Below are 12,034 nucleotides of genomic sequence, written 5' to 3'. Positions count from 1 at the left end.
CCGAAGGTATAAGTAACCTGGGTAGATAGACAGTAGTGCTAACAATTTACATTCACTTCCCACTGTTCCTTCTCTGGGTGTAGTTATTTCTGTCCATCATTGATCAACTGGAAGTGAGTGGGATCTTCTTTATGTTGAAGATATCCACTTCCATCAGAATACATCCTCATACAGTATTGTTGAAGTGTATAGTGATCTTCTGGTTCTGCTCATTTCACTCAGCAACAGTTGATGTAAGTCTCTCCAAGCCTCTCTGTATTCCTCCTGCTGGTCATTTCTTACAGAGCAATAATATTCCATAACCTTCATATACCACAATTTACCCAACCATTCTCCAACTGATGGACATCCATTCAACTTTCAGTTTCTAGCTACAACAAAAAGAGCTGCCACAAACATTTTGGCACATACAGGTCCCTTTCCGCTCTTTAGTATTTCTTTGGGATATAATCCCAATAACAGCAATGCTGGGTCAAAAGGCATGCACAGTTTGATAACTTTTTGGGCATAGTTCCAAATTGCTCTCCAGAATGGCTGGATTCTTTCACAACTCCACCAACAATGTATCAGTGTCCCAGTTTTCCCACATTCCCTCCAACATTCATCATTATTTGTTCCTGTCATCTTAACCAATCTGATAGGTGTGTAGTGGTATCTCAGAGTTGTCTTAATTTGCATTTCTCTAATCAGTAGTGATTTGGAACACTCTTTCATATGAGTAGAAATAGTTTCAATTTCATCATCTGAGAATTGTCTGTTCATATCCCTTGACCATTTATCAATTGCAGAATGGTTTGGTTTCCTATAAATCAGGGTCAGTTCTCTATATATTTTGGAAATGAGACCTTTGTCAGAACCTTTACTTTTAAAAATATTTTCCCAATTTGTTACTTCCCTTCTAATCTTGTTTGCATTAGTATTATTTGTACAGAAACTTTTTAGTTTGATGTAATCAAAATCTTCTATTTTGTGATCAATAATGATCTCTAGTTCTCCTCTGGTCATAAATTCCTTCCTCCTCCACAAGTCTGAGAGGTAGACTATTCTCTGTTACTCTAATCTATTTATTATCTCATTCTTTATGCCTAAATCAGGGACACATTTTGATCTTATCTTGGTATATGGTGTTAAGTGTGGATCCATATCTAATTTCTGCCATACTAATTTCCAGTTTTCCCAATAGCTTTTTTTTCCAAATAATGAATTTTTGTCCCTAATGTTGGTATCTTTGGGTTTGTCAAAGATTAGATTGCTATAGATGTACCCTTTTTTGTCCTTTGTATCTAATCTGTTCCACTGATCTATCGTTCTATTTCTTAGCCAATACCAAATGGTTTTGGTGACTGCTGCTATATAATATAGCTTTATATCAGGTACACTTAGACCAACTTCCTCTGACATTTTTTTTCATTACATGTGTCATTCTTTATGGATCAGTATTGTTCTCTTTTATTCTTGTAACACAATTTGTTAAGCCATTGACTGGTCACTGAGAATAGTTATTTGTGTCCATGGTGGATTTTACTATTCTCTGTAAGTACTGCCAAATGTTTAGAGGTTATTTTTCATCTTCTCTAGGTTCCTCTCCACATCTGAACTTTATCCCTTGTCAGCTCCATATTCTTACCTTGTCCAATATACTTTCCAAAAGATGCCAGTGACGTGCCAAGAAATATTTGTTTCTGTGCATGGATAACCAAACCAATGCTTTTTTTAAATAGAATATACGGCTTCTTTAGTCTTTTTGCAATTCAGGGATTATTCTGCTTAATGGAAACTTTAATAATTTATCATCTACTTATCTAGCTGGAACAAAAGGCTAGCCTTCCTATTTTTGCCTTTTTATGTGTGTCCTTTCCAGTGCATACAATAAATGACTAATAAATGCTTGTTGTTTGGTCATTTCAGTTTTCTCTGACTTTCTATGATCTCATTTTTTTTGGCAAAGATACTAGAGTGGTCTGTCATTTCCTTCTCCTGATATTTTTAACAGATGAGAAAACTGAGAGTGAAGTAATTTCCCCATGGTCACATAGCTAGTAAGTGTCAGAGGCCACATCTGAATTCAGGTCTTCCTCAATCCAGGCTCAATGCTCTACTGCACCAACTCGTTGCAAAATAAATGGCTACTGACTGACTTAATAAATGGTTGTTATCTTTGCCACTATTTCTGATAGCATGACTTTAGAATTTGATGAATCTTTTCCAAGAGCCAAGAAGTGGTTATATATTATATCATAACATATATTTATAGTTACACAATATATTGAAGAAAACACATAGAGAATACAAGATCTTCCTGTACTTTTTAATTATTGGCACTTGAAAAACTGTGAGATGTTAGAGTACAGAGTAGAATACCAAAGACTCACTTAAAACAAGATGTCTTCCAAGAACATTTCATAATTATGCAGAATTTTGTGAAAGACATCACAATAGACACAGTTTTGTTTGGGGACTCTTGTTATTCATATTAAGTGAGTCATAAGATTCAGGCATACCTACCAAAAGCATTTTCTTTGTTCCAAATTGTTTACAGCATATATCTGATTCTGAAGAGATTTGGGGGTCAATAACTCAAGCTTTTCTATCATTTGAGCTATAGCCATTTTTAATTTTTAATGTCATCTAATATTCTAAAGATCTGACTCTTCCTGACTCTTTTTTCCAAAGTCTGAATATCCAATCATAACTGCTGACTACTCTATAAAACTTCAATTTTTTGCATTTATTTATAGTAAACAATGTTTTCCAACATACTTTTATTTATTTATTTTTTGCAGTTCTGCTTTTTCTCCTTCACCTTGAACTCACTTGGAATTAAGTTCTACTTTTAACCTGATTAAATCCTGATCCATAAAATACTATTTTCAATAGCATGTTCTGAACTTTGTTCAATGTTCGCACTTTTTGGAGGAACATTACTCTGCAGAACGGAAGGCAAATAACTTTATTTTTTTTTACTTTTGCTTTTAAAATATACTCACTCTATGTAATGTACCAAGGCCACTGGTTTTGTGATTTCATTTTCCTATTTCATTTTCTCTTCAGAATTTCAGCTTTGCAGAGCACTTGCTGAGAGTCTTTGTGTCACCTTCCTTCCATTATGATTTATCACCCCCACATCTTCCGTGATGCAGGTGGCCTTGGAAACAGTTTCTACTGTAGTTCTAAAGGGATCTTTGTCCTCTTCCTATTATTCTAACAAAAGTAGGGAAATAAATTGGTTTAATTGAGTTGGGAATTACAGCAAGGTGTCTGCTCTATTTATTGCCTAGGAATATCAAGAAAGGATAGGAGGGAGGGTTATTTCTAGTACCTTGTTTGACTATCAGGAGATCCGTTAAGCAGATAAGGTAAGAAAGTTGGAGTCCCAGCTTTCCCTATATTTCCTAGAGTCAATGCATGGCTTCTTAAAACATTTTTTTTCTGAGATACATTTATGAAGATTCTTTTAAATATTCCAGAATCTCAATATTGATTTTTCTTAGCATAACAGAAAATAAAGACCTTCCTTAGTCTTTAATTTATAACACATTTCTCATGTTTTGTTTTGTTTTTTTCTGAATGGGGAAGTGGGAAGGAAATGGTATTTGTGTGCTAGACATTGTGCTTATTCTCAGTTGATCCTCACAACAGTCCTAGATATAGATATTAATAGTTTTCCCTATTTGATAATTGAGAAAACTAAGGCAGGGAGAGACTAAATGACTTATTCAGGATCAGGAAGTTAATAAGTGGTGGAGGGATAGCCTTGAACTCAAGGCTTCCTGAGTTCCTGGACTCCAGGTCGAGCTCTCTATGCATTATGGCCCCACGTACCTGTCAAGGAAATTGTTATTCAATTAAAAAAAAGAACATTTAACAAGCTCCTAATGTGTATTATTCACATTGGACTGAGATAATAAAGATGTCCAAAGTAAGATAAAGTACATAATGTACTTTATCTTACTTTGGACATCTTTATTATCTTGAAAGAACTTACATTCTAGATACCACCAAAATAGGCTGTGAATGTATAAATAATATATTTTAAATAATTTAACTTTTAAATTACCTAAGTTTTCAAAATTTTTACTTGGCATAAAAGTGAAACTACACACCGTTGTCTTCAAAGAGCTTGCAATCAAATGGGGGAACTTTGTGAATTGACAAAACATTTTCTCATGAGAAACTTTATTTGGCCACATTTCTACTGCCATCTTTTCCCCCTGAGTCCTAATAAATTATAGAAGGTTGTTTCCTTCCAAGGTGAAGAGAAGCAGGCTATTTCCCTTTCCCTTTCCATTTGAAGGTGATGGAAGAGATAGTGGTATGTATAATGACAAGAGTTGTGGTGAGAAAGTCTGGCAGCTCTCTTGGCTTTACTCTTTCCCTCTGGATCCTGGGATAGAGTTTCTTCATCCTATCAGGAATATCAAAGAAATTCTATTTGACTTTATATCAACCCTCTCTCATCTTTATGCATTTTCTTTTCTAGTTAAACTGGTCAGTCAGCATTTTATGTAAGTCACATTCAGTGTCTCCATGTCTTTGCAAAAGCTGATGTTCCTATCTGAAATATTCCTCATCCTTCCTTTAAAGTTCAGCTTTGGCTCCACCTTTTACACATATGAGAATTGTCCTGTTACTCTCAAGGTGTCAGTACTATCTACATAATGCAAGGAATCGATATCAGTGTATATAGAACAGGAGTCCTTCACCATATTTGTATCATGGAGTCCTTTGGTTATCTGGAAACCTCTTCTTACACCAATATTTTTAAATTCATGAAATAAAATATATAAACACAGAGTAATGGTATATCTTTTCCATTCTCCAAGCTCCTAAACTCACTGCAATGTATGTATGAATTTATTGGGAGTAGTCTTCTATGGTTCCCAAATTAAGAACATAGGATATGTAACTTGTATTTCTTTATCTATGCACCAGTTGTATTCCATAAGGAGAACTTCAGGAATGCTTCTTAATGAATATATAGATTGTTGTGTTTTTGTTTCTGACTCCACAGATGGTGCTTAATAAATATTTAATTACATAAAACTGAACTAGATTAACTCTAGAGTCCCTTTTGGCTTTATGCTTATTTGAAGATAGTCTTTCTTGGGACAATTCAATAAGAGGAAAAATGTAGTTATATGACTACCAAAAAAACATTTGTATTCTCCTGTGTTGTGTGGGTAGATGAATAGATTGTTTCTGTTTCTGTAGGGAATTTAGTGCTCCCTGTCATGGAATCTTATTCAATGAACTCTCCTGCACCATAAATAAATAAAAAAAAATTAAGAGTGTGGAAACCTTATATCTCCCTATCACACACCCATACTTTCTAATTTCCCTACCCCAAGCAGAGCTTTGCTATAACCAAGAGAAAAAGAAGAAAAGAGATTTAGGTACAAAATGAAAAAAGAGAGGAAATTAAACAGGAAGGAATCCAAGTATCAAGGTTGTCAACAGAATGGATGCTGCCTAAATACTTTAAACCCCATTCTAAGATGTTTCTCTAGGGATCCAGGCTGATCATTGCTTCTCTCTGCTGAACTTTGAGGTCTAAAATTAAGGACCAAACTGGTTCTTTCCATTTGGGTTCATTTGCAAGTGAATACCAAGTGATTCAGACTTGTGAATTCACTGATTTATTTATTTTATAGTTCTAAAAATTCATCTTTTCAATTAATTCTTTCATGCAATGATTTATTATATTCTACCTTCATTCATCCAACTAATATTTCATGGTCAAGAAACAAGCATTTAAATATATTAAATACATTTTAAATTCACTTTGTTTTATACAATTTATATTTCTCAAGGTGTACTCCATCCCCTCTGATCTTCTCCTTAAGAGCCATCTTTTACCAAAAAAAAAAAAAAAAGAATTTTTAATAAGTCATTTAAGTAAAACTAAAACACTCATATCAACCATCTGATTTTGTATGCACTGTCCCAATTCTATAGTGCTCATCTCTACAATGATATTTGAGACAAATATATTCTAATCCATTTTCTTTGGGACCAAGTTCAGTCATAATTTCTCAGTATTCAGTTTCCATTGTTTCATTTTAGGAGGATTTGTTAAACCCATTCTATGGACTCGGTAAGTCTTATGGGAGCTACTGAGGATACAAAGATAGCAAGTTAATACTCTTTTTTTTTCCCCTGGGGAATTTGGCTAGCCTTGAGCCATATACTGTGGGGAATCAGAGAGATGCATTTCCTGCCACCAAATACTTGCCACCTGGTTGAGGAGACATCACATGGCCATGTAAAACATTACATAACTTTCCTTCCATACTTGGCTGGGAACTGATGATTTCTGATGCAACTATTTGCTTCATAATCAAAGTATAACACAATCAGATGCTGCCAGCAAAACTAAGTGATAATGTTTGCTGTTGGCTACTTTTTCATTATGATTCATCTTTGTTTTGATAATAACTTTTTGTCCTTTGGTGTGCCGTGCTACAGACAATACAGAGCTACTCTAGCTGTGTCATGTGCATGTTCAAAATCTAGAACAGCTTCTCGGATTGCTTCAATCATTTTCAGTCTCAGTTTTGGTGGTACATAGATGAAAAAGTCTCAAAATACTTTATGCACTAGTGAATATTTATTTGCAGTTTCTTTTTGAGACATTGGTATGAGAACTGCTTTCATCTCATCCATAATAGTGTCTTACTTACCTATACCCTTGTACCCATATTACTTTTTCCATAGATGAATGAATTGCTGTCTTGTAAAGTTGAAATAGTTCTTCTATCCACATGTTCCACTGTTCCCAAACTGCTTTGTCATTGTAAGCATATCCCAGTATTGTCAATGCTTCTGCATGGCACAACATCTTCCACAATTGGCCTTTAAAACTTTTTTATTATTTCTGCAATTTGTGATTTATTTCTGTACATGAGAAATTTCTTAATAACATTTCTAGAATATTTAGCCTTTCTCAATTCAACTTAATTCTCTTTTAATTCTTCAATGCCTTTTTCTTTTGTTCCTCATTACCATATTGAATGTAACACTGTATAATATGAGTTGAATCATGTGCAAATGCAATACTTTTAATCTTGCCTTGAATCAGCTTCTGTAAATCACTCATCAACTTTATTCTTTTTTTTTCTTTGTCACATTTTTTTTTCTTCTTAGGTATTCCCAAATAGGCTTTGTCTTAAAAATGATGTCACCATTGCTTTTATGATTGACTTTTTTGCTCTTAGTGTTTTTTTTCCTTTTCACTTGTTTAGCTGCTGTTTCATCACTGCTATCCTTGAACTAGAACTTGTTTTTCTTCTGCAACATTTCCTGCTTGTTTATTTTTGAACTGTCTTAGGGTAGTTTTCTTGGGTAACAAATCTTTCTCCTGTTTATTCTTCAACCATTTTGTACTGTTTTTCTTGGGCAATATATTCACCTCTTATTTATGTTTCAGGCCTCCTTCCTGCTCTTTCTTGAGCTATTTTATGTTATTTTTTTAAGTCAGCATTTCCCCTTGCTGTTTTTTCTTGAATCATTTCATTCCTGTTTTCTCAACTTTTATGTTACTTTTCTCAAACATTTTAGAGCTGAACTTGGATCATCCTCCTCCTTCATCATTTTTATTTGGAAACTTCTTTGGAGATTTAGAATCAATATCCTTTTAATTTCCCCCCTTGAGATCTCTTTTCACCCTTTCCTGTGTATTTTTTTAACTTTTGGCTTCATGCACATATTACTACTACTACTCGATGTTTTTCAACTGCACAACCACTGTGCTAGTTATAAAGAGCTCTAACTTGAGAACCATATTTTGACTTTTCTTCTCATTCATTTCCCTCCCCCAAAAGATAGTTTTGAAGCTCAAGGGCTTTGAAAACCTATAAGTGCTAACTACAACACTGTTATAAATATTATTACCTACTTGGTGAACATCTACAAAAATCATGTTTTCTTATGTCAATGATTTGTCCATATCTCTTCTGGTTTTCCCCTGTTAAAATTTCAGTTCTTTGATGGTACACAGAATGTACATAATTATTGAATTTAATTAAATCAGCACTAGTCTTAATTTTTTATGGTCTTCTTCATGATTACAGAAACCAAAGGCTATTGGTAGAAAATAGATATATTTATTCAAGTTGAATGATTATTGGTCTGAACAAGAGAATCTTTGTATTATATCTATAATTATGACCAAGGACTCTTCATGTAAACTTCACTTTTCACAAGAATATTTAATGTTATATAAATAGTATTTCTCCTACTCCCGCCTCCACTAAGCTCTCATTTAAATGGAAAAAAAAAAACATTTCACAATGACGAAGATAGAGGGATTTTTAATTTTTTTATTGTTACAGCAATATAGTGGGAAGTGTGTTGGACCTGGCATCATCAAAGACCTTAGATTGTTTCCCACAGATGATACTGTTTAGCTGTATGAACATTAGAAAGACATTTAATCTTGAAGTCTTTTTTTTTTAATCTTGAAGTCTTAATCATTTCCTCTGTTCAAAGGAATGATTATCTTTTATGACCTACATCTCATAGGGCTATCATGGGCTTTAAATGAGGAAATATGTATTACATGCTAACCAAACAATTCTTATTATATTTAACATTATTTCTGTTTGTACATAATTTAATTAATAGTTTCATAGGGCAGAGATCTCACTAAAGTAGCTACTCTCTGCACAGGTGCAAATCGTAACCACCCCTGTCCTCCTCTGCCGTAAGACTTATGATCTTTTGGGCCATATGTCTTGAACAAATCAGGAATATGGGTATCCACCCAATATCCAGAATATAATATTGAAAAGAAACATTCTTCATTTGGGCTTTTCACCCTGATTAATGAGGTAAAATGCCCAACAAAGAGAATTTAAATGATTTTATTATGAATACATCACAGTAGCAACACTGGTTGATCACAAGAACAACAAAACATTCAAGGTGTGGTCAACTTTTATAGGTAACTTTAAGACAATTCAGATAGAGCCACCTAACAGAAGAAATTGGACCTTTGCATCTCCATTCCTGCATAATATAGCAGGAACATAACAATTTGCAAGTTGGGCTACAGAAGTCAAAAGTGGGCATAGGTGACATAAAGAGGTAATACAAAAACCTTCAGACTCGGTGTCTTATTCCCCAACAGAACCTCTCTTAGTGCTGACCAACAAGTAGGGCTGAAAAACAATGAGTCAATATAACTTTCAATATTATCTTGCATCTCTCTAACAATGTCTTTATGATGATCTTCTAAGCATAAATCTTGGTTCACAATAGATTTAAATCTTCTCATACGCTTCATGGACCTTTCCATTGTCTTCTGGGTGGCCCTTGAATTTATTTTTTTGTTAAATATGGTATTCCATGACTCATCACTATGTAACATTATTAGGGGAAAATATTAATGTTTAAAAATATGGGCTGTTCAGGGGTGATCCTAATCTCAGATCAAGCAAAAGCAAAAATGGATCTGATTAAAAGAGGTAAGAAAAGAAACTATATCTTACTAAAGGGTACCATACATAATGAAGTTATATCAATACCAAATATATTTGCAAAATTCTTAAAAGAGAAGTTAAGAGAGCTGCAAGAAAAATTAGACAGTAAAACTATAATAGTGGGAGTTCTCAACCTTGCTCTCTCAGAATTAGATAAATCAAACCACAAAATAAATAAGAAATAAATTAAGGGGATAAGCAGAATTTTAGAAAAGTTAGGTAAGATAGATCTTTGGAGAAAATTGAATGGAGATAGGAGAACACTTTTTTCTCTGTGGTTTATGGAATCTATACAAAAATTGGCCATGTATTAGAATATAAAGACCTCAGAATTACATGCAGAAGGGCAAAAATAGTAAATTCATTTTTTTCAGATTATGATGCAATAAAAATTATATTCAATAAAAGAACAGGGGAAAATAGATCAAAAATTAATTGGAAACTAAATAATCTAATCCCAAAGAATGAATGGGTAAAACATCAAATCATGACATAATCAATACTTTCATGCAAGAGAATCACAATAATGAGACAACATCTTAAAATATGTGTGATGCACAATATAACATTTTAACTCTTTCTGTTGTTTGCTTTCATTTTTGTTTTTTTTTTTTCCTCAGGTTATTTTTTTTACCTTCTTTCTAAATCCAATCTTCCTTGTGCAACAAGACAACTGTATAAATATGTATACATATATTGTATTTAACATATGCTTTAACATATTTAACATGTATGGGATTACCTGCCATCTAGGGGAGGTGATGGAGGGAAGGAGGGGAAAAGTTTAAAAAGAAGTTTTTGCAAGGGCCAAATCTATGCATGTGTTTGTATATAAAAAACTATAATAAATTTAATTAATTTTTTTTAAGAAAAAAAAAATCTGACCTTGAAAAAAATTATGTGTGATGCAACCAAAGTGATAATTAGGGGAAATTTTATAGCTCTAGATGTTACTTTCATAAAATAGAGAAAGAGAAGATCAATGAATTGGGCTTGCAATTTAAAAAGCTAGAAAAAGAACAAATTAAAAAACCCCAATTAAATACCAAATGGGAAATTCTAAAAAATTAAAGGGTAGTTTAATAAAGTTGAAAATAAGAAAACTATTAAGTTAATAAGTGAAACTAAGAATTGGTTTTATGAAAAAAATAGATAAACCTTTAGTTATTTTAATTAGAAAAAGGAAAGAGAAAAATCAAATTGATAATCTCAAAAATGAAAAGGGACAACTTTTCACTAATGAAGAAGAAATTAGAGCAATAATTAGAAGTTATTTTGCCCAACTTTATGTCAATAAATTTCAATGAATTTAAATGAAATGGAGGAATACCTAAAAATATAAATTGCCCAGATTAACAAAAAAGGAAATAAATTACTTAAATAGTCCCATTTTTTAATTATAGCTTTTTATTGACAGAAAATATGCATGGGCAATTTTTCAACATTGACCCTTGCAAACACTTTTGTTCCAATTTGCCCCTTCCTTCCTTCCTTCCTTCCTTCCACCTCCTCCCCTACAAGGCAGGTAGCCTCATACATGTTAAACATGTTAAAGAATATCTTAAAATATAATATATGTGTACATGTTTATACAGTTCTCTTGTTGCACAAGCAAAAACAGATTTAGAAAGATAAAAATAACCTGGGAAGAAAAACAAAAATGCAAGCAGTCCACACTCATTTCCTAGTGTTCTTTTGCTGGGTGTAGATGGTTCTGTTCATCACTGATAAATTGGGACTGAATAGGATCCTCTCATTGCCAAAGATAGCCACTTCCATCAGAATCGATCCTCAAATAATATTGTTGTTGAAGTGTATAATGACCTCCTGGTTTTGTTCATTAAATAGTCCCATTTTAGAAAAAAGAAATAGAACCTGATATTAATCAGATATATATATATATATATATATATGTATATATATACATATATATATATATTTCTATATATCCAGGGCAAGATGGATTTACATGTGAATTCTACCAAATATTTAAAGAGCAATTAACTCCAAGACTGAAAACTATTTGAAAAAAAATAGGGAAAGAAGGATTCCTATCAAATTCCTTTTATGACACAGAGATTGCCAGGCGCTGATATCCAAACCAAAAAGGATGAAAATAGAGAAAGAAAATTATAGATCAATTTCCCTAACAAATATTGATGCAAAAATCTTAAATGAAATATTAGCAAAGAAATTACAGAAAGCCATCCCCAGGATAATATGCCATGACCAAGTAGGATTTATATCAGGAATGCAGGTCTGGTTCAATGTAAGGAAAATTATTTGCATAATTGACCATATCAAAATAACCAAACTAACAAAAGCCATATGATCATCTCAATAGATGCAGAAAAAGCATTTGATAAAATCCAACACACATTCCTATTAAAAACTCTAGTGAGTATAGGAATAAATTGACTTTTCCTTAAAATGAGCAGTAGTATCTATTTAAAACCATCAGCAAACATGATATGTAAGAAGGACAAACCAGAACCATTCTCAATATGATCAGGGGTGAAACAAGGTTGCCTACTATCACCATGACTATTCAATAT

At 32.9% G+C, this 12,034-nt stretch overlaps 1 protein-coding gene and 1 pseudogene across 3 annotated transcripts in view; one reads left to right on the top strand and one right to left on the bottom strand.

Annotated features, from left to right (window-relative positions):
- DGKB (diacylglycerol kinase beta) overlaps positions 1–12,034 on the top strand; it is a 675,591-nt gene that overhangs the window by 131,518 nt on the left and 532,039 nt on the right. The window lies entirely within an intron of this gene.
- LOC141542669 (pumilio homolog 3 pseudogene) lies at positions 6,198–7,918 on the bottom strand (annotated as a pseudogene).

Source organism: Sminthopsis crassicaudata, chromosome 5 (genome assembly GCF_048593235.1).
Source record: "Sminthopsis crassicaudata isolate SCR6 chromosome 5, ASM4859323v1, whole genome shotgun sequence".
NCBI classification, from domain to species: Eukaryota; Metazoa; Chordata; class Mammalia; order Dasyuromorphia; family Dasyuridae; genus Sminthopsis; species Sminthopsis crassicaudata.
This window is presented reverse-complemented; position numbering and strand designations above follow the sequence as displayed.